Source organism: Rhynchophorus ferrugineus, unplaced genomic scaffold, assembly GCF_030347505.1.
Source record: "Rhynchophorus ferrugineus isolate W39M unplaced genomic scaffold, kcgeb_rfMv2 rfM3, whole genome shotgun sequence".
Lineage (NCBI taxonomy): Eukaryota > Metazoa > Arthropoda > Insecta > Coleoptera > Curculionidae > Rhynchophorus > Rhynchophorus ferrugineus.
Genome location: NW_027472582.1, coordinates 54,920,833 through 54,948,076, shown reverse-complemented (window position 1 = coordinate 54,948,076; position 27,244 = coordinate 54,920,833). Strand labels below are relative to the sequence as shown.

The window sequence follows — 27,244 nt, the reverse complement described above, 5'->3', positions numbered from 1 at the left end:
CAAAATTGTCTCGATGCCCTACCATCATGGGCCAAAGTAAACGTATTATCGTTCTCGCATGGTAAATGTACCAGTGTCCATTCCTGCAGAATGAGAAATTGCCCCAAAGCGAGCACCCTGGCGATTGGCGGATGAGCCATAAGCAATAAGTTTGACCATAAATTTTTGTTATCCCGCATATTAACTATGTATGGAAAAAATGGTTGGCAGATATCAGTCTCCTATGTATTTTAACTAACTTTCGTTGTAGCGCCCATAGGGTCACATTAGTTGGAGTATGGCTGCCAATGCTTCATCTCCGCTGCCCCCTCATAGTTGAATAGATTAAACCCAATCCACAACTCAGCTCTCAGAATCGCCCTGGGTGCCTTCCACACTAGCCCAGTAGAGAGCTTGCTTTGAAAAGCAGAAGTCTCTTCACTAGAAACTAGACACGAATTGCTTTTGATTAAATATGCGAGCTCCTTGAGATTTAAATCAAAACTGTCTCATTGCAGACATTTTCTATCAAACACATAAGTCACCCCCTCTAGAGAGTAACACAGGGGTTCTTGCCATAGATTCCATGCAGTTTGTAGTCGCTTATCGCTGGCTTTCCCACCGATATACACCTCGGAGGATAGATTGCCTCCATGGCGATTGTCGCAGTTGACCGTCGATCTCTCCATGAGGAGTCTCCCAAGGCATAGTTCTGAGTCTGATAGTATCAGCACCCAATTCAAACAATATAAAACTGTGAAATATCCTGAACACCTTTTCATATTATCGGAGGGTTCTAAGAGTGATGGCTATGTGGGAGCAGCATTTACACCGGGGATGTCCGAAGGACACCTCAGGCTCCCCGTTTCATCGAGTGTATTGACGGCTGAACTAATTGCCATGTATATAGTAGGGCCCTGACCTCAGTACAAGATGTGCAAGACAAACGATTAGTTATCGCCTCCGATTCAATGAGCTTCTTAATGTGCCTCCAACCATATCTACCTCTACATCCACAACAGTAGTAGTGCAGTAGGAGTGCTTATCCGTGAACTAACGTTTAAATTGAAAAAGAGCGACAAAAAAAATCACCTTTATGTGGCTCCCTTTTTACTCTAGGATCACCGACAATGAAAGAGCGAATTACTTAGCCAAGAAGTGGGAAGAATCATTTACTGAAAAGTTCCGCCTCTGGAGTAGAGATACGAAGCACCACTCTACTAAAATTTTTAGACATCTAGACCAACTCAGATGAAATCTAACAGAAAACAACAACAGTTATTTTGTTATATGAACATACTCAATAGTATTAGGTATATATATTTGGTATGCGAACAGTAGGGCAGGAAATAAAACAGTATATCATAAATTATCAGAGGAGACTTGAGGAGTAGAATAGGAGGACAACAGCACGTGAGGCTCCAGAGATGCGACATCCCTTTTCTCAGCGATAGATTTATATAGAGGGATGGGATCCCTCAGATTGATACTTTCTCATTAAAAAAACAATACAGTTTAGAAGATGAACAACATGGTGCCTTATTGTTCTGGAATATATTACCATGGCGCAGAAGATCAGAGAAGTGGAAAAAAATTGTAAAGTAACCACATTGAGCCATATCTTGTCAAATCCATGAAAATCTACTTGAAAATAATACGTAAAATGGAAGACATTATCGCACTTGCTGGTATTAACAAGATAGGGATCCTTGCGACTACTACTTGTTTCTGGTAATGATCTGCTCACAAGTGCATTCACTAGAGTCGATACCGAAATTCCCTATGCGCAACATTCCGTTAGTATTTAAACGTAAATAATAATATATTCTAAATGCGATTAAAACAAATTTTTCTCCTTTCATTATTTTAACAGTTTCATTTAGAATCCATTTGCTTCTTAATATAGTATTTTTTAATTAAAATGAACTGTTAGTTGCAATAAGTTGTCGGTCTAGCCAAATGTTATTACTCTTTGCGTCTTTTGCGGCTCAATCTCGATGTAAAAAAGTCACATAAACCCAAGGGCGTTAAAAAAAGAATTACGTCGAAGAATTTACGTATTAATTAATTATGTCTCGTCCGCCAATTTGACTCTGAAGATCTTCGTAAAGGCACTGTTTCTACCCAAAATTCCATGGTATACCTCTATCGAATCTACGCTAACCTACGTCTACCGCTAAGAAACTGAGCTATTGCAATTCGCATTTGGTGGCTGTTTACCCTGAACTGCAAGCCGAACTGAAAGAAACTATGTTAATTCACAGCACATTCACTCTGCCTTTGGTGGCTTTATACCTTCAACTGTGATGTATATGCGAAGAAACCACGGGCTAGGGGTGTTTTTCAAAGCTTCTTTCTTGAAATAGTTTACATCTAAGATATTGAGCACCTTAAATCTGCTTTTTGTGGTCTTACAGCTTCAACCGCGATGGTTTTACCGAAACTCTTCCTCTAGAACCTATAACGAGCGTAATTCAACGTCTTTGTGTGAGGTACTTTGAAAGAGTGTCAGTGCATCCCAATGTACTCGCTAATCAGCTAAATATGCGACGTGATAGTGAAGTGCGTAGACTAAAACGTTTAACACCACCTAATCTGATTACTGGACATATGTAGACTTTAGAATAAGCTTTAGAATAAGACTAATTAATTAAGATAATATTTTATACAGAAGATTGCTTAATGAAGTGATTTTCTACATGACACGTATATATAATTTTGACATGAGAAATATTTATTGCCAGGCAGATTGTGGTATCACAAAGAGTAATAACAAAGACCTGAGCTCCACTTAATTACACCAAAATACACTTCGAGAATAATCAGATTAGTTTATGGCCGGGTTCTATCTACCTTTTGTGACCTTACAGCTTCAACTGCGATGCTTTTACTTGAACTTGATGCTTAACTACACCAAGAAACGCTTCCAGTAACTGCAGAATAATTGTCAATCCAATGTCAACTCTTCTATACTTCATAATTATTTTGATTCCGGTTAATTGAATTAATTCAATCTTTAACTCAGTCGTGTATCCATTTATGCCATTTTCATTTTCTGTCTTCGAAACTGGATGGTAGATCAGGTGGTGAGAGTATCTTAGGAAATCAGGTTTCTCCTGAGGTGAGAGTATCGTAGAATGTCCACTTTCTGCATTTCAGTATGACTCAGTTTCTTCCTTCACTGTTCGCTGATTCAAATCTAGGTACACGGTGGAATATTTTATATAGTCCTCATTATTTTACTTTGGAACCTTTCTAGCATATCAATGTTACTGTGGCTGGTTGTGCCCCATAGGTGTATGCCATACATTTTTCCGGCATCTGATAACTATGGATTGCGTCGGTACATGCTCCAGAGTCTGCAATCTAATTGTTTCCTTTTGGCTCATATATGTTTGTGCCAAGTAAGGTGCCGGTCAAGATGCATGCCTAATTATTTGGCGTCATATATTTATGGAATCTCTGTATTATAGGGTTTCACTGGTAGGCAGGCTTTTCTTATGAGTGTGAAGGTTACTTTAACCGTCTTATCTGTATTGGCTTTAATACACTACTGCTCCAGCCATGCTTCCATCAGAGTTAGATGTAGTAGCAGCTTTTCGGAGACGAAGTCGTAATTCTCACATGTTGAAAGGAGTGCGGTATCATTCGTATACTTCGCTGTAGTGGTATAAGCATGAGTGGAAATATCCGCTGTAAATATTAGATAGCGAACTGGAGCCAGTATTCTGCCTTGTGGTATGCATGAAATTAAGTCCGGAGAATTAAGTCCGGAGCTTAATTTCATGCATTTGAGAAGTGTAGGAATTATATTTTTCTCCGTAGCATATTTTTTCAACATAACATTTTAATAATGGGAAGAAATTATCTGGTAACTTTTTTTTTTAATTTTGCCCACTATGCCATACCTTATTGAGTGCCTGGCTAATGTCAAGGGAGGCTGTGCAACAATATTTTTTGATTTCCAGCGCTCTACTAATGACCTCCACCAAGTGATTATAACAGATCAAACAATGCAAACTAGTGCGTCTATTAGATTGTTGATATCTAACAAGGTTAATGATCTCATTCGCATATACTTTTTGTATTTTTCATTCCTAAAGTGTTTGTCATTTTATTGACAGTGACATTACACAATAGTTTCAATAATACTAAATTATTAAATTAAATTTTTCAAGATAAATATTAATGGATTTGACAAAAATATTTCTCAATACTGGCTAGATTTTTCTACTTTTCCTGTGACGTGTTAAATCGTGCTGCATCCTTTGTAATAACTATTAGTCAGAAGGAGCAATCTCCAACAAGTTCAGCGGGCAGAATAAGCTTCGTTGAAAAATTTCCATTTAGATTTTCACATATCTTACAATACGTTCGAACATTGTCGTGTCGAAAAACCACTTGGTCACATATCGGCTAATAAAAAAGATTTATGCCATTTAATCATGATCTATGACAACATAATTCAGTTCAATCAATCGATTCCGCATCTTCATATACTCTCGGCTTTCCACTACGATATTCTACGATATCTGTGTATTATCTGCGGATTTATGAAAATTAAATGAGAAACTAATTATATAAAAACTCCCCACATATGATACATACTGGTCTGAGCACATCAAAAAAATTCTCAAATGTATGATGGTGTTCACAATTGCTAATAGTTGGGAGAATTCTATTATGGACATATGTCCAATCCTTTTTGATCAAAACGATTTGACATTTTGAAGCATTTTGTTCACCATAAAATATTTTTCAATTTCAAATGGACATTTCAAGATACTCGCATACTTAGTTCAAGTTACAAGATACCAAATTATAGATGAAAGTAAAGTTATTTATAAAACTGCAGTGAAAGAAGCTCAGTATAATTTCCTAAAAGGAAAAATTAAATATGACCTCGTTTCTTAGGTTTTATCTACCTTGAAAGTACTAAAATATAAATTTTGTAAAACCCGACGTGAAAGTTTAGGTAACAAAATTTTTTAGGATAAGATCAAACACACATAAGTTTCATTGCTCATATATCTCAAACGTTTGAAGTTTTGAAGCTTCAGGCTCTTTTTCTATTTAGATCCGGAAGGTGTATTATTATGAGAGTCTAACGAAACCATTAATTGCGAATTAAGACTTAAGAACGCAATTTTCCATCATAAGGGCATTGGAATATCAATAGTACTTCCTAGCTATTTGCAACATAATGAAAGTTTTACCCCTTTCGAAATAAGACCTTTGCTTTGATAGATTCAAAACACCTTTCCCGCAATCTAATCTCGAAAAGTTGATTTTTACGATGAACTTCTCATATTGCCTGATCAATAGAGAATAATTCATAGCTTTCAATGAACAATATATTCAATAAGGTATTTATTCCGATTAAAATCAAAATAAAGCTATATCTGCAACAATAACCAAACCTAAGGAGAGCTTTTACATATAACAATATAAATATACTAATAAATTGCAAATTGGTTGAAGAAATTACTAAATGATCAAAAATTCATAACTCAAAATCATCAGTACATAATATATAATAAGAAACTGTATGCACATTATAGAAAATGAAATAATTCGGTTTTCAAGTTTTAAAATTCATCGAAAGACTACCCATAAATTTCTATAACTGAACTTAGCATCGACTAAAATACTAAATATTGAAGGATTTTATCATTTATTGTAACCGAGTTCATTTAATTTCTATAATGTCACTTGTTTCCTTTCTGGTCACGAATACTTGACAGATCTGCTACGAAAGCAACAAGACACAAACATACAAACTAAAATGTAAATTTGTTTGGAATGACTAAATAAAGTATGTTTTTTATTATTTTCTTTTCCGAATATGTACAGAGTAGATTGTAATTATAACCTTCGTTTCATAGGATAATAAAGACGTAATTCTTGTGAAATGCCCTCTATAGCCTTGCATCTGAAAATATTTTGTAAGAAGTAATTGAAAACATCCATATATTTTTTAAATGTTCTTAGCCACAATAAATGCAAGAATGTGAAACGAGAATATGATTACGATTATTATTATGAATGTATGAACTACCTTAATTTGTGATATAATTACTTCTAAAGGATTATTAGTTTTTCAAAAGCCTTGTACATGAAAAAAGTACATGATGTTTAAACACGATAGACGATATGCCAAATGACCATCTCTTATAGCCCCACTTTATTTTATTTTTTTGTTAATATATTGCATGACATCTGAATATAACTGTTGGTATCTTACGAACGATTTAAACCATTTTTAGTCCATAAATAGATTATTCTTGCAGACCAAGTATTTTACGTAACGTTAAAAAATAACTTCTTGGTCTTGCAGGAATTTTCTCAGAAGAACTGATTAAAATAATTCGGTTCAGTTATATTACTTCCTTTTGAAAGCAGTGTCATATTATATATTTCATTATTATCCAATTTGCTGAAGTGCAAGTTACGCAAAGGACCCTCCAGTTTAACGTGGATTTCAACCAATCAACATTTTAATCTAATGGTGATCACTCTAATGAACTCTACTCGTGGCGCGTTCATTTCCTCTCGGAAAGATTCGGACTCTAAAGATAATTTGTCAGTTTTCATCATAATACCATCATAATAATACCTTGTAAATCATTTTTTGACGGTACGTCGGGTGTCTTTTTTTTATAAAAAGCAATGTCTATTGCTAAAATATTATGTACCGTCTGAGCGTCTGTAAAAGAGTATCAAATTATAGTAAGAATGGCCGGTAACATAATAAACAAAGTTATGATAGGGAAGGAAATACGTATAATATTGAAATTCAACATAAAAGTTTTATTTTTATGTTTATACAACTATAAAGTATTTTACGTATAGATTCCTGAAGAGATTCCTGAAGAGATTTCAAACATTTCAATTCTATAACGACTATGAAATAATCCGAAATTATCGAAAGAGATATTCGGTCTCAAGAGAAAGGAATGTATATGTGGAAATTTCAAATATTACCTTCATTTGGTAGCACTATATAAATAGAGCCATCAGGTAATTCATCCATCAAGGATAGATACAAGAATTATTTAGAACAGTATGAATTTGTATTTACTGCATGGTATATGATTATATTCTAGAAATGTTATCACTATTTTGAAGATGAATTATTTGTTAACTGTGTTTAAATTATTTCCAAGTAGGCTAACTAGTAAGTAGTATGAAAAATTAAAACTGACCAGTACAGGATGATTTGGATGGAAGATCCACAGTCCTTAATAAAAGGATATTAAGCTTATTTTCAAATTATAGTAACTTTTGAAAATGTTTACATTTTTCTATGAGTTAAATAAATTTGGTAGTATTATAACATTATTGCAAATGATAGGTTGCAAGTGATGCAATTATATAGAAATACTGTAATAAAATAAGAATAAGATCTTGATTGTATTGGGAAACTTAAAGCTACGTATGTTACACTGTACCAGTACCAAGTTTCGTATCCAAATAAAAAAAAAATTAAGACAAGCACTCTAAAGAGCCGAACTTTAGCCCAAATTATAATATACCTTCTCTTTAAATACGCACCATCTTTAAAAAGCTATAGCTTGACCGATATGTCTTATTACTTCAGCCGTAGATGGCTCTAGAATGCAAACTATACCAGGAACTCTAGGCTCAAGATCTGTATTAGCGAACATTAGATCTAGTCAAGAAATTTGTAGCATCATATTTAACGCTATGCCTCTTTTTAAATAATGATCACGTAATTGCATCCATTGCTATTTTGAAAGCCAATACAGAGACGATATATTAGCGTAGACCATCTAGCGTCTGAAATGAACTGAAACTGAATCAATAAATTATTTCGAACCTGCAAGCTAATGGAACTATGGTAAAATACCTGAAGCTAATACGTTCAGCTTCCAAAGCTGCCCAAAGTGAGGGACGTGTATACAATCGAAGTCAGGACGAAAAACAATACAACCGACCTTCCTCCATAAACTAGAGGAATGCGGAACTATTATCTTCATAACTTATCTTGTTTCTTTACGAACTTTGGGAAGTTTAATTTATATAATTTTGACTAATTCTTTTCCGATGATTGATAGGAGAATGTAAGTGCAGAACATAAAAGTGAATTAATGTTGACTCACCGGCCTTGATTATTTCTGCTGACACTTGTTGGGCTCCAAAGGTAATAAGGTAAGTTCGTATCCTGCTGGGACATGGATATACAGAGACCACGTTAAGCAATAGGCCCAATCTAGATAAATCCTAGTGGGTCAAAAAGGAGACTCTAAAATATAGCAAAAATGTATATTTCTTGTGGTGTTGAGGGTTTAAACCTACGATTTCGCTGCACCAAATATGAATAAATGTTCTTATCAACTGCTAACTGTCCATGGGCTTTATTCACTTCTATCAATTCTAAATACTGAGCTGGATGATTTATTTTCTATCTGTACACGTTACTTGCATGTTTGACGATTTACTTTGAATGTCTTCTTTCTGTCTTCTTCATTCTATTTTCCATTGCCCATCAACGTATACATCATAAATAATAAAAAAGTATTTATATCGACACAACAAGTGATACCACAGGAATTTAAACTAAACTTCAAAATTAATAGATTTCTTTGATCTTATCCACGTATTTCTGCCCGAGCTTGTGGCTGAATCCTTCCAGAAGATATTACTGCAAAAGTCACAAATTCCTTACTCGACAGACATACCCGAATCACAACTAACTAATTACAAATGCAATAATATTAATTATAATGACGAAACGATTGGAAGAAACTCTCCCGACCACGATGTAGTATCGAGATAAGTTCAAATCAAACTAGTTTCTAAACGCTTAGCCCAAATAAACAAAAAAGGATCTGACAGACTGGACGGGTACAATGACTAAGGCCGATGTAATTATAAAAAAATAACGCTCCCATAAAAGAAGATCAGGAACTCGACAAAATCACTGCTTACATCACAATCTCTCACACATCGTGTCGCGTAAAAAAGTTGATTGAAGCATATTACGCACTGAAGTAGCAAAACGGACAAGAACGGGTTCGTTCCGTTCACAGGCCGCTTCGTCATTTGCCGACTCGTAAATATTCCGTTTTGAATAAAAAAACACACACCACAGAGACAGACAAAACACAGAGACAGACAAAAACATACACAGCTCCATCTGTCCGTCAATCATCATTAACCGCTATCTGAATATAATTACCTATTAATTTGTATTAACAACGTTTTCGGATATGGAGATAGTACAAGAATGACACGAAACTTGTCCTTGTTACTTGGAAGTCGAGATTTAAAAAAAAACGAGAAGACTTAAAAGAAGTGATACGTCAAACATAATTTGTTTGAATGGATTTAGTCCGTTTGAAAACCTCCAGTTGATTTATTATATAGCCTTTAATTTTTCCATTATAATTAATAACCTGAATCGTCTGTGGTCATGTGGTTTATGTTTTGTTTGGTTTTATTTTACAATCGATCATTTTAGTTAAAATTTACTGTATCCTAAGTTCTATGTTTATATTTTCCTTCATAGATATTGTCAATATTGGCTGTTAAATGATTTTTACAAGTATCCAAATATTCTTTAAAATAGTTAAAGTTAGGGTAATGTGCAATATGAAATTTCTGCGGGACCAAACTATAACAAGGAATTTTATTACATTTTGGTGTAAAATAAAATTGTTATTTAAGGAAAAACAAAACAGTAAACAATTTAAGATCCTAAAATGATATCAAAATATAAATAAAGTAACATTTACTTATAGACAAAATATTTCAAAATAGCTAATTTAAGCCTGCGAGTCTAGGTGGTTGGGCGACAGCTGTGGAATCAAGACGCAAAACTTGTCTGAGTAACAGATTTTCATCGACAGTGGAAAAATAAAAAATACATGTATATTATAGCAATCATAGATATTTGCAATGACATATAGCAATAACAGTTGAGCAATGCTAAACTTGCTAAAATAAATTATAGCATATATAGTATGAAGAGAAAGTGTCACAGCAAACAGATTCTGCTAGGATTAAGCCGAAATAAGTTTATCAATTTTTAAAGAACTATAATGAACGTGAAGTGCTTATTAAGGAGAAAAGTAAAAAAACACCCTAAACTCCCTACCACTATAATTACCAGGAACTCTGAAGTGATATCTTTCCACAGTGTTGTTTATATACTTCAAAATATCAATAATAATGTTTAGCAACATCAGTGATATCCTATACAAGAACAACGTACCTCGTTGGGACTTCGAGACCGAAATTATTGAAATATTAAAAAACTTAAACTAATGAATCTATTATGAAACTGTGTTGAACCTAGAACATACCTAATAGTTCACACATGGCCCAAGAATGTTGCAATTGTTGTTTACTGTATTGAAACGAAGAGAAGGGAGATCCATCACGTTGATTTCATGTTGTCATTTAAAGCTATTCAGAAAGCACAAATAATCTGATCATAATATAATTTTGAAAATAACTCAACCTAATATACGGCTTTTGCTTGAAACTATTTTGTTCAATATATTTAAATTACACAAGTATACACGATTGTGTGGACATTTTCATAGGATAAGATGGCGAACTGAATTTAAATCAATAGTACGTTTTTAAAAATTGGTTCTAGTTTTTGAAATATTCAAAAATATATTTACTTTATTATTCTTGACTATTAGCGACCATGTATTCAATCAAAAATTATAAATAAAAAAATAACAGATATTGAACTCTTAATGAGTCTTTTATATTGCTTGGAATATGTTTCTCGCATTTGCATCCAGCACTAATAGCTCATCACGCATTCGTCTCAAACTCCTTGGTATCGCCCTTCGATTTCAAAAATTAAGACTTGAATGCAGAAAATACATTTTGAGAGATATTTGAGCTTGTAGTAAATTTCATCAAATTGTCGATTACGTACTTTTAATATGGCAATTTGTGGTTATCAAGAAATATGTGAAAAACGCTTTGAAATAATACCCATGCTGCTGCTACATCAGGCATTAAACAATTTTTTAATTTCGCGTCTGCCATTAGTTTTCGAATATCAGGTCGCACAAATATTCCTTAAAAAAGTAAATGTTTTTCTTCCATTAGCAAAACGCTGTCATTACTCGCCGGTGATGAAGACGATGTTCTTAAGGTTTTATTTGTATTTGTATCTGGACAAATTGGTAATGGATCACATGTCGAACTGGCTTCGATAGTGATAATACGTCAGGACTGTGCATTTATACCGTGCTAATTTTTTCTTTCCATAACTTTGGCATAGAAAACGAAAAGTATGAATTTTTCATGAAGTGCTCGCTTGTACAGCTTTGTTGTGCACACATTACAAAATATTTTCGGAACTCATGACTTGTCAGTGTTTATTTCAGCGAAACCATATTACCATATATACGCATTTGTTTGAAGCGAATTTCCACGATAGTCATGATTTTTCCACGTCTTCCGAGAATATAAACACTAAAGCATGATTACAGTATGAAAACAACTAGTACCAAGTGATTTTTAATATAACGTCTTCAGATGATAGCCGTTATAATAGCGCAGTACTGGTACTATGTGCGAACTCGAAAACCAGAACCAATCTTGATAAAAGGAAATCCTGACAATCTTAAAAATCTGTGCTGAGGACATTCCCATCTGCTCGAGTCCAATAGTTGACCCGAATGTGTAAATTTCTATTTTATATAATTTTCGATAAAGGCAATTCCAGAAATAAAATTTCATTTACAAATGACTAATCTCAAAAAACGTCGAAGGATTCATTCACAAATTAACAAATAATATTATAATAAACCTAATAATTGAGCTCCAATACGAAGACCAACTCATCATTATCACCAAAATAAATTCCTCAAAATGAAAGCTCATATTGTCAAATTCATAATCCTCATATTCTCAATCCTGAACTATTAAAATAACATAGGTACTCGCTGCGGTGGTACATATACCAAAATTGGAATGATACAGAGAAAGGAGAACTTTACACATTTCTTTCACCGTTAGGTCCATTCATATTAGAAATTGCGTCAATACTGTTTAACATATCTTCATCGTTAATGTCGGGACACATTAACTAATACACAGCTATTATTGTCGCAAAACTTTGAATAATCTTTATTCAGTTTCTCCGTCTTATGTCTTCACCAAATCTTGTCGTCTCATTAATCTGCTGCAGTTACTCCTGCACCTCCTGTACTTCAGATTGCTCTGTATTATCTCGATTCACAGAAAAGGTCAATTTCACATCAAAAGTTTTCATTCACTTCGTACTCGACAAATATTTTCAAACCATTTTGTTTATTTTAAACGTATAACTTCAATGAAATATTTCTGCCAAGACTTTTACTGATATTCAGTAACAAATTATCTTTATAAAAATTCTCAAACACTAGATGGTTAATCAGTCGTTCACACACATCGCAAATCAGTTAAATCACATAAAACCTACCGTTTTGCATGAGTTTAAAGAGATCCTCTTTATAGTCGTTGAACCACCAAATAAGATTTTAGTATCGAAATAAATATTAAATATACAAAGAATAAAATAGTAATCTTGAAGATTGCATAGACACAGTCGCGGGCGTGTCCTTTAAAATCATTTCAACTTTCAAAATCGTCCAAATAAGTAAAACTGCATCATAATCGACATTACGCAACTTATATTTCTAATAGAAAATCTTTCATATCCATATGAAACGCTGCCGGAATAATTGATTAATGATGTGCAATAACAAACCTATTCGTATTTCGCACATAACTGTTGGATTTGCAATTAAAATATCGACATTTAATGGTCAACCTAGCATTAGAATAAATCGGCATTGTGAGTCACATAAACGATCGCGACCAACTACGTAGACCAAATAAATAAAACATGTCGTTCGCGGAATGTGCGACCTTTAAAACTATGTCCAAGTCAATGTCCTTTTCTCTGTTTCTAATACAGTGATGTATTTTTGCATAGCTCGTATTTTTCCTACCTTTGAAGCCAGTCCAATCTCAAAATAGATAATGGAACAAATTAAAAAGGACATGAAGAACAGATGTTTCCACGCTGTTTAAAGTCAACGAAAACGAAATGAAATACGATTCATGTCGATGGTGAGAGTTAGTTAAGCATGTACGTATATGCGAAAGTGCGAGTTATGGTTGATGCGTTATGTCACCATAAAGAGAAACCGATCAAATATCTATATTTATATAAACGGTTATAGGAATTCAGTTAATACCGTAACCTAGGAATGGCGAAAAAATATCGATATTTTTTGACCGATATATCGATAATTTTTAGTAATTTTTGCTACTTAATTGTAAGGGTTTATTTGATGATGATTTCCTGTGTGTAGTCTAGTAGCTGTATTGCTTCCTTTGTATTACAGAGTTTTCAGGTTTTAAGGCAAAATTTTGGATCACTTCGTGTATCCTCTTGATTTCGAGGTCACAGTGCAGTTCTTCGTAGGTTATGTAGCGATAGGCACTGGTAATTAATCGTAGAACTTTGCTTAGGGGTTTTACTTTCTTTAAATTAATATACTTTTCAAACAAAATAATAGCCCTTGTTTTAATAGCCTACTTTGTTTTAAAATATTATAACTATTATTATCGGTTCTGGGACAGTCATAAGGCTATTCTCTTTTATTTAGTCATTTAGTTCATTCAATTACTTAGAATAAACTTACTTGTTTATTAAAAAAATAGGCAGGTTAATATTCATTTATTGGAAATCGCTCTGTAGTTATTCAAAGCATCCCCTGACATAGTTTAGGGGTTTAGTCGAGCCAAAATATTGCAGTTCAGGCTATAGGGTTACCAAATAACTAAATATTGAAGCTGCTTAAAGTCTCCTAACCACGAACTATTGGAATCAGAAAACATCCAAAGTAGATTAAATTTCTTGTGAACAACGTATATATTTTTGTTTTAGTCTAGCTGTAAGATGTAATAAGTTATATATCAAAATAGGATTGGATAGATGGAAAGCTACAGCAATTTCAACATGTCGCTGCTTCTTTCGGAAAAAAGAAAATAGTTTTCATATAATTTAAAGGCTTTGTTTTAAATTTCAAACATTCCATAGTTTTTGCGTCACATTTTGAAATCAAGAGACCGGATTCAAAGCATTCCTTCGCATATTGCAATAGATCGTATTTTTAAAAATCAAAGATTAAAATTTGGCCTTGAAAATCATTATAGATGGGAAAATTGAAACAAATTGAAGATATCCCTAACTTTTTGAGACAAAAATGCTTGACGAGAGTAACCAAGCTCTTTATAAGGCTGTTAGACCTTCTATAATCTAAAAAAAAGGTATTTTAGTATTAGTGTACTTTTCAGGGAGTTTCTTTTAACTGAATACTCTGATTTTTCTTCTAATAAGTAAAAGATGTATATAAGTATTATAAATATTGTATAATATATGATGACATCACATCGAAAGCATTTGAAACAACTTGGTAGTCTACTTAAATTAATATTTTCACTACTAAACAAACAATATATATATATATATATATATATATATATATTTTATTTATAATACATACAATAATACATAGTAATATAGTAATAAACATACAAAAAGACCTGTTCGTGGAAGAAGCTTTAAAATCCTCACTAAAATATCTGGCTTACACGATGACGTTAATATATTTGCATTTTAGTTAATCCAGATATTTTACTACTTACTTGATCAACCCATTTTTGGAAAGGCGGGATCATTCTTTAGAAAAAGATCTCTAATTTTGATAATAGATTTACACCTGTATACTACATTTTTTACTACACGGATGCATTGTAATCAGTTTTTATATTAATTACTTAATAACAATTAATGTGAAACAAAAAATATGCACAACGTTAAATGAAGATTTCTTACCAATAACACGAAACCACTTGAAACAACAAGCTAAAAAAGGATAACTTGGCACAATAATCATCCAATTACATGCCGTTTTAGGTTGCGGTTAGCTAGCACAAACTAAGCGAAACATTTGTCTAAGGTCGCCTATACAGTCGAATATCTATTTTTGTATAAAGGAAGAGTCCTAATTCAAGGACAATTGAATGAGCTTCTAAACTGCCTTCTCGAATAAACCATAGTAGTTTAGGGTAATTATATAGCTGTGAAATGTAATGTAATGTAATGTGAAAAATAGAAGTGATAAAAAGGATCGGCGTTGGGTTTGCCTGTTGACGAGGCTTGGGCAGTCGCACGTCTGAACTCATTGCTTGTCAGATGCTGAATGATGAAAGTACCCTTCAATAACATCCCAGATAATCGTCTCGGGGTTGCCAGATAATCGTTATCTTTTCGTTGCTAGTTGTCGCTGCTAGCACCTCGCCTATGTTCAACATCTGCGATTATATTTCTGGGTATTTAGTATACAGTTATTCCATGGTGTAAAATTTGACATGCCTCAAGGTCACCACAATACTCCACTATCAGAATTTTACCTACAATTTTAAACAAATAAAAATACAAGAAAGATATGAAAAAAATATTAAAACTGATTTATACGGCTGACAAAACAGAATATATTGATGTGTGAATATTAGTTGGTACAGTTGTGATCTCGTACGGCTGTTGATATCTTTCGGTCCTACAGATACCGTTGCTTCATCGTTGCTTTGGCACTTGAACATGGTCTATAAACGACTTTGAAAACAACCTATTTTTCGAACTGGGCTCCCGTAATCGACGCTGAGGGAGTTTCGATGGTTCCACGACGTGGTAACTTAGTTTCTTCGACGACAAGACGTTGCCAAATCTGGTACCGCGGTGAAGACGTGACGAGTTAGAGGAGTCGAGAGAAGACGGTGATTGCAATGGGTTACTAGCTTCTGGAGCTGCTCTGCGACTAATCCGTAGCCACATATGTTACGGTAATCTAAAAAAAAACCAATAACGATGGTATCCAACCGAAACTGCCCAAAGCCTTTCAAATAAAATGTCTGCCAATATAACTGAAAGTGAAGTGCGAGCGTAGGCATCATGATTTAAACATAGCGCCGAAAGAAAGGTCTAGTCGAAATGCTGATGATTAGATAGTGATCTCAGAAGCTCTAAGAATTCAAAAGATCGTCAGAGAAATAAAATTTTGAAAAAAAAGATATGGAAATAATGAAATTTAAAGTTAAGGTTCATTGTTTCAGCACTAAAATAAAATAAATTTAATGAGGAACAAATGTTTGTAAGAATGTAATGCTGAAGTTGCACGTACCCTCAATTCACTAGTGCAAACCCAATTTTGCGAAAGATCACGTTGGGGTCACCACTTCAGTGTAATGTTTATGGCCCGGTGAATGGAGGTAAGACAAAATGAAACAGTGGTGTTTACATTATTTGCCGTTATTTATTGAAGTCTGAAAGGCTGGCAGCGGTGTTACCTGATGATGAGGCTTGGGCAGTCGATGTGGCACGTTTAAACCAAATGATGGTCGGTTACTGAATGATGAAAGTACCCTTCACTAACATACCTGATAAACGTCTCGGGGTTGCAAGATAATCGGTATCGTTTCATAGTTGTCGCTGCTAGCACCCCGTCCGTGTTCAACATCTGGGATTATATTTCTGGGTATTTTGCATACAGATATTCGACGATGTAAAATTCGACATGCCTCAAGGTCGCCACAGTAGAATCCAGTAGTTTTAATATAAAAACCACCTGCTTTTCAACCTCACAAGTAAAATATGTCCAGTGAATAAACACTTTTAATTATATAGTGTACAAGACGCAAATATAGCCTATACCGGTGTAAATTGCCACGTCAATATAGATTCGTCATGCGAAAACAAAACGAATTTTCTAAAAAATAATAAAACCTTTCCGTGTCTCTCGATAATATCCCGACAAAAATAACATCGTAAATCATACGGCATAACGCAAAACTCATATTGTGCATTAAACGCGCGTTAAAATGCTGAAGAATACCCGAGGAAAGATAACTTTTGCTGGAACTTTAATTAATGTAATCCAATAAATCACAAAACAATAAAATAGGCTCTCTCATTAAATCAGTTTAGTTTGCCTGCGTTACCTACCTCCATGAACGATATTTATAAGCATGAGATTCGCAAGGTCAAATAAATATGATGGTTTGAAATTTATAGTAACCTTGATATTGAATGTGAAACCAGTATTAAACAGTATGAAGCTCCACACAATAGTTCATTATGTGCTGGTCGTTTCTGTAATTATTTGTGTGATTGGACTTGGGCATATTTATTTACTCGAATGGTAGACATTCATTATACAACAAGGCTGGTTTCGTATTTGATTGTTAAATAAATATTAAGTTATATCAAACATTAATCAGCGTGGTTTTAATTATATTTCAAGACAATTTTATCAATCTTATTTTTATTATTCTAATAATAGCATGCGGTAATTTATAATATTAGTGAGGATGCATAAACCCCAACAAAAACCGATTTTTCATTTTTCGATATACTTGAATTGAAAGCACAAGTTAGTTGTTTTAATTTTTTAATCAAAATATGGTAACATATTAGCTGTTTTATGTTTTCATTCAAAATATTGTTCAAAACACTTCTCGTCTTCTAGCAGAATGTGGATAACAAAATATGTAGTAGAAACCAATATATTATTTTTACACACAATTGAAACTTTTAGGTAATTATGCTGTTCTCGTAGGTACATTTGTCCCTGTTACCAAAAACTGGAACAGTCAAATTCATTTTGAGGCGAGATTTTTCACCAGCAAAACAGTTCGTCATGGACAGGAGCTTACATACATACAACCTGTATTTATTTTGGACCCTAAGGATTTGGACTATAAAATTAATTATCCGAACCAAGCCCCGCAAGCTTCTGGCGTGTCACTATCGATGTATGTAGTCTAACGTTATCTTGATGAAATACAATTCCAATTTAATAGGCCAAATTTATCAGCTTCTTTTCGCATCCGATCTTTTCAAATGGTTCCAATTTTTTTGTTTTTTGGTAATATTTAGCTCGTTTGTAATTAAAAAAACAGCTTATATGATATACTTGATTATTTCACTGATTTTATCCACATTTTAAGCTATCATACAATCATGGTATACACATCTTTGGCACCGAAATTACAGAAACGGAGTTGACGACATTGCGTATGATTCGCTGTTATATAATGTAAACATTATGCATATTTTCAGCCACATAGCTTGCCTTTTAACGTGTATCGAAGAAAAACTATAAGATACAGCGAGTTTTTCTCTTTGCTGCAATTTTTCATTAGTATTTCGTTAATTATCACGTAATAGGTACAGATTGAAACAAGTGGTGTAATTCAAAGGAACAATATCTGATAAATAGGAGATATTGTGTACTCTATCCCCATGCAAACTTTTACGAATTTTACAAGATCTGAGCAACCCTTCTCATATTACAATATCACATAATAATATGTTTACTAATAATATTATCTACCGATTTTCTTTCATGTTTCACTTTCAATTTATATTTTTTTTCCATAATGATTTTATTCGCTTGAGCTATCTGTTAACTGCTCTTAAACATTTAATAAATTAATTGACATGTTACTCGACAACTGATTGATGTATGTGAATCCAGATTTATTTAATATAAAGAACTAAAAATTATCGCGCAAATAGCCCTAAATGGGCTCAAAACTCGAATAAAGTGACAAAAAATGCACACAAACCATTTTCCATTCATAGTTTCTTAAAGAAGTACCAATTACCAAATCTGGTGAATAGTGAGATTCAAAATAGTCATAGTTTAATTTAATATTTTTATATATAACATATATGAGATTTATGTGTCACGCATATGTGAACACACCGATTTCTATTCTATTTTAGGGTGTTTATATTTTATCGCGTGAATGATTGCTCTGGTTACGGGAAATACTGTTTGCATATAGATCCAAAACTTCGATACTTAAAAAGAAGTAAAAGAACATCAGAAAACTGTTCTCTTTTGAATTCACCAAAATAGGTAGGTTTGTATTGGAAATTGTTCCGCATTTATTCGAAGCTTTCCTTAACTTATTTTAATGCAATCTGGACAAAACTTTATAGTTCTAGTTATGAGGTCACCAAAGGTTGATTGAGGTCCCCTAGCGACTAACTATTGGAATTAGGAAGCTATCCAAGCTTTGCAAAACACTTCCATTCCTGTTCAATTCCTGCAGTTCAAGCTGTGAGACCACTAGGGACAGGTTGGAATTTGGATAGAAACTTAGTTAAAGTTAAAAGCGTACTGTTACTAAAAACAAATTGCTGTAATATAGTTGCTTCGTCATAGGCTATTGGAATTTGAAAACATTGAACTGGTTGAAAACAGTGCAAGTTAAAAAAGTTGAAATTCAGAAGGACTTACCAGTTCAGAATTCAGACAAACTTTCGAAGGAAGATACAATCGATGCTCACAAATAATTTTACATCAGCTGTAAGGGGTCTAGATCTGACAAAGACTACGTACAGCCCCTTCATCGTTTTTTTTTCGAGATTGAGGAATTACATCGAATGGTGATAGTATTTTTATGCTTGGTTCTGAAATGTGACCAGTGAAGTATTTACAATTAAGCTCGTACACTTTGGCCAGTAAGTAGATAGCTGTCAAGTTAATTAAAAGTTTTTGACCTTAGTCTGCTGTTTTAATTGAGGATCAAGTTGATGGAAAGAGCGAAAATATTGTTCCCATTACTTAACTAGATTACCAAGATTCCAACAAATCCCTCTCGGTTACTTGTGATGTGATAATATTTGAAAAAATATATATAAATAACTATTATATAATAACGGTAGCAATACAACTTAATAAATATAGGATACATTACTTAACATTTATGTGAGTTTAATTTGCATGCATACATTGTATTTGATATTAGACAAATTTCAGCAATTGAGATTTATATTCAACATAATTCATGATGATCGATAATTTTACTTTTTGTAATCATCAATTACAACTCATTTGGTTTTGTCTATAAAACTACAATTTACGAGTGATGTATGGTTACCGAGATATCTGGACGTGTTTACCATATAAAATATTTTTTATGCTACCACACCATTGGAATGCTACAGAATAATAAACACTAAAAATATATTACTTTCGAGAATTTCAAAATAAGGAAAAACCACACCTGGGAACAAGATAAATTATTAACTTACATTGGATTTAAAATAAAGATATACTTTAGTATCTCTCTATTTCGATTAATTTTAGTCACGCCAATTTTTTCCCTGAACCTTTTTTTAACATATGCTCTCACCTACATATATCGGCCAATGATTAACCTTAGCACACTCTAATAATATAAGTATCTACCGGGAAGGCACGTTAGTGACCCCTTTTACACGATTCTTAATTAAGATTTCCTACGCAGAGAATGATACATATCTGAACCTGCATCTAGACCGACGTCTAATAATAAAGAAAGATGCAAATACTAATTGAGCAAAAACAACTTGGACTTAAACTAACTAGGGACTTTTCGCACTAAAATCGAAATTTTCTATAGATATTAGATACTTATGTACAAATCAATTTTAAGACTCATTTGGTGCTACGTTGTGAGACTATGGGGTAAATCTAGCAAACCTGATATAGCCATCATTCAAAAGTTTCAGAACAAAGTGTTGCATACCATCATTAATGGATTATACCACTTCTTCAATAAAATAATACAGCGCGATATCATTATCAATATAGTTGTTGATATCTTCGAAAGACTTAGTGTACCCCAATGTAGTTATCACATAAATATGTGTATTATTACTATTCGACCTAATTAAAAAACAAATACGTCATATAGAGTAAGATTTACAATAAGATATATTAAACAGAATATCACTTACTGAAGTGATTTTCTACATGTCATGTATGTAATATTTAGCATAAAAATATATTGCTCACTGGAGAGATTACTGAAGCACTAAAAGTAATGATAAAATAATTAAGATTTAGATGATTCTTCATATTTATTTAATTTTACATATATTATTAACGATTATTTTATACAATAAGTAAATATGTTCCGGGCAATTCAGAGGCAAAAATATTATAAACTTTATTTCTGCTGAAAGCTTATTTCAGGGCGTATTCATTCAGAATATACTTTTATGAAGAAAAACTAATTTAAGAAATGAACAAACCTAGACAAAAGCTTTATCAGACTCAGAAAGCCATAATTCTCCCAAATATAATTAGTTTCACAAAAATTATTCAGAATCATTTACTTTATTTCTCGACACAGTCTTTTAAATCAATATAATTTTCAAACTAATTTTAAATCATTTCTAAATGGTTTACCGTGAAAATCGCAGAATTTTTCCTTTTTATTGTTGGTATTCGTAAGCAATGACATATACGTATATTTGTGACGTGTGTATGACGTGTAGGTATGATAGTGTATATTTATATAATTTTTTTAATTTTTGATATTGTATAATACTTGTTATTGAGTGTTTTCCTCTGTGAAAGAAATCAATACTTTAACTCCTCATTCGTTTTGTAGTGTATCTATCAATTTGAGGTTTTTAACATTTCAATTTACAATCTTCGTTATGTAGTATATTATTTTCTGCAAATATATAGGTAGTATTTAGAGTATATTCTAAAAGGAGTAACACAGCTACAAAATTAACTGAGGATATTATCCATGACGAATAACATATTTTCAACCCGCAATTTAGGAAACAAATTTCGTGTCCATATTGACTAATAATATATTTTTGAAAGAGTTTATTTGAAGCTAATGCTTTCTTTCAATCCTATATTTTAACTTTTCTTAATTTTAGGTATCAATTGATCTAAACATCTTTGTAGTAATAACAAATTACAAGGAAAAAACTGGGTTAATTTCTCGAACCAACACCTATGTCATTCATAATTTTTCCACTCTCAAGAAAAATGATCCCAGTCAGATTTCTAAAGTTAATAGGTAGTAGGCTTAATGCCGAGGACCGTGGTTCACTAACTAAAATCAGTAGACGTTTACTTTTCTTTCTTCAGGACTTATGTCCCCTTTTTTTCATTATTATTTCTTACTTTTTGCATGGTTTGCGCACCTTCTGTAAATAATATTTTATTAATTTCTTCATCATTTGCCGTGGTCATATCTGAAATGTTCTGAAAATGGAATTTTCTTTTAAGCATAAGTGATTTTCACCACCTTGATCATAGAGTCCTAGACTTGTGATAATTGTATATTATTTAGTACTAGATATAAAAAACATATGTCTTAAAATATAATGCATTATTTTATAAGAAATGCCTTTTCAATGGCACAGAATTTTAACGAATAACACGGGCATAATAATTTCGGCAAGGTCAACTTTAGAGCAATAGACGATAAAAATGAAGAACTTGGTGGCCCAAACACGCCAAAACAACGACCAAAGGACACGGTTTTCATCTTTAGCGGCTGATTTTTAAAAGCGCATAAAATGTTATGCCATCAATTTTATTACCGCAGATATAAGAAGACACCGAGGTAGAAAAGGGGACAGATATCACTTAGGCCGGCCGCCCATTTGTTTCTTCGTATTTAACTGCAAACACAGATTGGATATTTTATTAAATGTACTCGAATTAAAATGGAAATGACCGGTTTTATGATCGCTGTGATTTTGGGGCGCCATTTAACATATATTTCGGTGACGTGATGACAGGCCTGGAAAATTAACCATTTTAAGCAAAAAATAACCAACTATATAAAACTGCCATGTTTCGTTTTATTCGATTTTATTTTAACTGTCACTTTCATTTTTCTTAACTCTCTCTTTTTAACTTATATGCCTATACTAAGTATTCATGCGAAATGCAGGTAAAGAAAAAGATTCTCCAAAACAGTAAAACACAGTAGAATTAAACAATGATTACGATGCACAGATGAATTTATAAAACACTTTCCGTTGCATCTTTTTATCATAATTACAACATTGGAATCACAAGTTCTACAATATTAAATGCTCTTTAAGGCTACCTATGGTCAGTTAATTTTAGGGAAAGTGTAATTTCTATCCAGAGTATGTAATATCAAGAGGAACAATCAGAATCACAAGGGGCAATCTTTGGTAAGAATACGAAATATTTAAACTTTATTGATATATATTGTCAAAGTTCATAGTTAATCTAAGCTAAATACGAACTCTTAAAGTAAAAGAAGTTAAAAATATTAGGTGCAGTAATTTGACGGCGTTTTCTTTGATAAAATTTTTTTATTAAATTAATTTGCAGTATATATTTCTATATTTATGTAATAATAGTAATGGGTTAATCAAATCCTTTTGATTACACTAAAAACACGTTTTATAACCGGTTTTAAATAAATATATACATTGTCGTTACTTATTGTCGTTGAAATAGCAAACTAAAAATCAAAAAACAACTTTCGGTATCCCTAGATTTGAATTCCCACTACAAGTAAATCTATTTTTATAATATATCTGGAATTTTTGATAAATTATAACTTATTGTTGTTTATTTTCCCAATTCCAATACTGAGGGATCAACAAAACACTGTATTACCTATAGAATAATTTTCATGATTCTGCTAATGAATTCTAACACCCAGTCAATATCTATAAAATATCTTTATTTCATATAGCCACATATAATGTATGCCCGAAAAAAAAGAAAGAAAAAAAAGACAGAATAATTGTCCACTTTTTAAATTTGTGTAATTGAGAAAATATGACTATTATTTTATTTCTGTATTTTTTTCAGGAAGCTTGCTATTTGTATTTCGGATTTTCCTGAAATAATACATGGACTAACCATTGCATTGAATAAAGTTTATGTTAAATGAAATTAAAGTAAATATATTATATAAAAATCATGAGACATGAGCATCTGTGTTGAGGAAATGGCTATGTTCTCCTACCTTACAATGTGTAAGATTGGTTTACATAGTGAATAGTGAATAATGAATTTTGCTAAATTATCGAAACATTAAGTATTAATAATATCATAAAATAAAAATATCTGGAAAAATTAATAATTATTTAAATGTAAGTTAAAAGATTAAATCCAAATGGTGTCCTTTGACATGTGAATAGTGATATCAAAGGCAAAACAGAACAACAAATTAAAATAGCAAAGGTCCTAGTACCGTAAATAAATTTATTATAATGATTTGAGGTATGTAATTTATTCTGAACTAAAGAAGAAACTTTTAACAAAAAATTAATATTAACTGTAATTATGCTAGGAAAGCATCAAGAGATGATCTTTTCAAAATATTTATAACACTGAGCCAAATGCTACCAGCTCAAACCCGTAATAGCAAACTCAACATAACACATCTGTTGATGGATAAGTAAATCATTATTTGATGATTTCAAACATATTAGATAGGGGAAGGGCAAAATAATATGAATACATGATTTATACACAATATTTATTTATTAACAAGGTGTTGGGCCACCATTTGCTTTTGAAACAGCTGTAATTCTATAGTGTCTAAATAATTGCCAATGGAATGTTGTCCCATTCTTGTACCAAACATCTTCCAATTACTTCAATGATGTTGGTGATGAAATATACTCCCCACTCTCTGCTCTAAAATACCACATAACTGTTAAATTATTTTGAGGTCTGGAGATTGTGCTGGCCAGAAAAGATATTTGATGATATTTTGATGCTCTTCAAACTAAGCCTGAATGTTTTTGATTGCGTGTATGGGTGCACACTCCTCTTGTACTATGGCAAGGTTTGACAAAAAATATATAATATGCATTGTGTTGTAGGACGATGTAGATTGTACGAAGCAGACAGTAAGGACCGTAGGCTTCTTTTGATGTTACATCTCTTAGCACTACCAACCTTGTATTCCTTGAAATATTATTACTCGAATGATTGTTGAGACCTGCTGTATTGTTTGCTTGTTTACATTTTTGCCTCGGTAGTTTTACTTTATCTGACCAAAATTTATTTTAATATTCGTTTTTGCCTAGTTTGGTTGTTTTTGTTATTGCAAGGGAGAAGCCATACCAACATGCAATAGGATATATTATATTGCAAGTTCTTATTATGTTGTCTATCCCATGTATATATATCTGATAACTGACTTACTATATAATCCGCTATATAAGTATATAGTCTACTATATGTAGAACAAAAAATAGGTGTGTTTATTTTAATTTAGTTATTACAACGATTATAATGTAATTTTTTAAACTCTTTTTTGTGTTAAAAATCTAAGTTTGATTATTTTTTACATTTTAATGAGTTCCTTATTTATTTTTTGAAGTCGGTTCAGTTTTTTGATAAAATTATTTTATATAGAGCCCAAGTGTTGTCCATAATGATGAATGTATGAATATATATTACAATTGACCTATAGAACATACTATATCAACATAAAATTAGAATTTATATATATATATATATATATATATATATATATATATATATATATATATATATATATATATATGATATATTCATATGTATATCATATTCATATCCAAATAATAAAAGTAATGATAACGAGATCTTTATGACGCCTTTATAATAATATATTTGTTTTGAGTGTTGCTCTTAAAGATCAAAACCATAAAGGAAAACTAAAGCAAATAACTGCTACAAACGTAATGTTTTAAATTACGTCTCGACATTCAAGTTCTCGGCATCGCACATAAAAAAGATTTTAATAGCCAATTTTCTGGATGAGAATTATTTCTCACGAAGATACATTTAAGAAGCGTTTTCATTTAATACGAGCCTATCTAAAGGGTAATAATCGGTAATATCGTTCGCTCTTCAAATATCCATTATGGTAACGTAAAGGTGGAGCGAAGTCGATGTGGGGTAACAAATATGTCAGAAGGAGTTGTGGTAAATAAAATTTCGCATCGATAGATATTGATGATGTCGTGATCAAGCAGTTTTTTTATCTGAATATCATTTGAAGGTATCGGACCAGAAAATATATATTGTTTGTTTATTTAATAACACTAATAATAATCTTAACATATAACAATAAATATATTTTACATACCTATATATATATATATATATATATATATATATATATATATATATATATATATATATATATATATATATATATTAAATTGCCTTATTGAATGCGATTCAATAGTTATAGTATCAACTAACTCCAATCTCTATGAAATTTGAGGACTAGAAAGAATACTTTTAGAGTGTAAAAGTTCAAATGAAAAAAATCGTTAAATTCTTAAATTAAAATATTTAAAAGAAAATGTTTATTCAAATAATTCTACAATTTCCACAACCGAAGAAACCAAAATGCCTGAAATATTTTGTCCTATGTCGCAACAAAAAATTCACTTTAAAAACCAATACTCGTTTAACATTCACATAGTAAACGATGAATATGCCCTATGTATCACATTGCCTTTGTAAAATCACAGCAAAAGACAAACTTATTCACAAACCTTTCCAAAATATGGATTAGAATTCCAAAAGTCTTCAGTGCCTCAGTGGAGTCGTATATTAGCAGGTAAAACCGATGATGTCAGTGTTATATTATTCACAGGAATCAAAAACAATATTAGGTGCTTCCTGTATTTTGATGAGCGATATCTATTGGTGCGAAATATCTCTACATAAAATAATTGTTTTCCATTTAGTTTTATTGAGTTCTTCAGACTATACATGGAACCCATAAAATTGCATTTTCTAAACTAATAATATTTGTTGTCCTAATAATATTTGTTGTGTAATTTTAAGAAATCTGCCACCAGAGTCCATTAAACGATTTTAGGAAGTTTCGGTGATGCCGCTCCATCATATACAAATTGTTGATTTTAGTGTCAACAATTGTTGTTTGGTGATTATTTTTATGCCAATGACGAAGAACGACTTAGAGGACCAAAACGCTATTACTAATTACATCTTACATTAGATATGCTCAGTACAATCTTAATTTATAAATTGATTTATTACTACTGTTCTGTTGTACTTGCATTCATACACAAGCAAGACGACTACGAGATTAATTCTTCACTATATATTTCCCAAAGACAAATAATAAAAAAATTTCTGTGGCGTATTGTGACTAGCGATAAAAAGTAATACGACATCGAAGCGGAATATTCATGGATATAAAAATGTATATCCAAGAACACTTCAATACATACATTAAACTATCAAAGACTCGTATTTTACATAGCATTACCAAATACATCCTAATTAATTAAGATGTATTTAATTAATGTTTAGATTTTGAATAGTTGTAACTTTATGCATGTAGTTTGTAAGTTTGTAGAATGTATCGCGAAATAAAAAGGAAAACT

At 32.1% G+C, this 27,244-nt stretch overlaps 1 long non-coding RNA gene across 1 annotated transcript in view; it reads left to right on the top strand.

Moving 5' to 3' along the window:
- The window catches only part of LOC143193492 (uncharacterized), a 237,862-nt gene that overhangs the window by 173,679 nt on the left and 36,939 nt on the right, over window positions 1–27,244 (top strand). The window lies entirely within an intron of this gene.